Source organism: Rhinolophus sinicus, linkage group LG07, assembly GCF_036562045.2.
Source record: "Rhinolophus sinicus isolate RSC01 linkage group LG07, ASM3656204v1, whole genome shotgun sequence".
Taxonomy (NCBI): Eukaryota; Metazoa; Chordata; class Mammalia; order Chiroptera; family Rhinolophidae; genus Rhinolophus; species Rhinolophus sinicus.
This window is the reverse complement of record NC_133757.1, coordinates 64,979,149-64,980,560: the sequence shown is the minus strand read 5'-3', so window position 1 is coordinate 64,980,560 and position 1,412 is coordinate 64,979,149.

Below are 1,412 nucleotides of genomic sequence, written 5' to 3'. Positions count from 1 at the left end.
GCTCTAGAGCCTTGTTTAGGATGTGTCCTAGAGGTGAGGGGGCATTGGGAGTCCGGGTAATGTGATGTGCGTGTGACTCTGAGACATCTAGGCTTCCTGCTGCCTGTCATCAGTTAAGGGAGGGTCTGCTGCAGCATTAGCTGGGCAGAGAGGATAACTGCTCTCTCCCATCAGTTCTAAGGGATTTTCTTTTTAGTTTTTAAAATATCTTCATCGAGATGTAATTCACATACCATAAAACTCACCAATTTAAATGGTTTTGTATGTTCATAATCAAGTATACCACAATCTAAGTTCACATTTTTATCACCACCCACCCCTCCGCAAAAAAAAAAAAAAGAAAGAAAACCGTTAACAATCACTCCCCACCACACCCGTACCCCAGCCTAAGCACTCTAACTGTCTTTATAGATTTTCCTTCTGGACATTTCATACAAATTGAATCATATAAGACATGGTCTTTCATGACTTGCTTTGTTCACTTAGCATAATGTTTCCAAGGTTCATTCATGTTGTAACGTGTATCTTTATTTCACTCCTTTTCATGGCTGAATAATATTCCATTATATGGATATACAACTACATTGTGTTTATTTCTTCATCTATTAATGAACATCGGATTGTTTCCACTTTGTGCCTATCATGAATAATGCTGTTATGAACATTTATATACAAATTTTGGGGTAGACATGTATTTTCATTGCTCTTAGATACATACCTAGGCATGGAATTGCTGGGTCAAATGGTAAACTCAGTGTACAACTTCTTGAGAAACTGTCAAACTGTTGTCCAAAGTGGCTGCACCATTTTACATTCCCACCAACAATATATGAGTGTTCTGGTTTTTCCACATCCTTGCCAACACTTGCTATTGTCATCTTTTTTATTATAGTTATCCATTTATTATGGTTTTGATATGTATTTCTGTAATGACTAATGGTGTTGAGCATCTTTTCAAGAATTATTGACCATTTCTTGTATATCTTCCTTAGAAATGTCTACTTAAATGCTTTGCCTGTTTTTAAATTAGGGTGTTTGTTGTTGTTTTTTTGTTTTGTTCTTTTTTTTTTTTTTTTTTGCCTTTTTATTTTAATGTGTAAGAGCTCTTTATATACTCCGGATACCAGACCCTTATCAGATATATAATTTGCAGACATTTCACACATTCAGTGAGTTACCTTTTCACTTTTTTGATAGTGTCCTTTGAAGCAAAAAAAATATTTAATTTTGGGGGAGTCCAATTTATCTATTTTTGTCCTTTTGTTGCTTTTTCTTTTGTGGTCAAATCTAAGAAACCATTGCCTAACTGAAGGTCATGAAGATTTATTTCTATGTTTTCTTCTAAGAGTTTTATACTTTTAGCTATTAAATTAAGAAGTATGATAAATTTTGAGCTAATTCTTGTGTGTGAT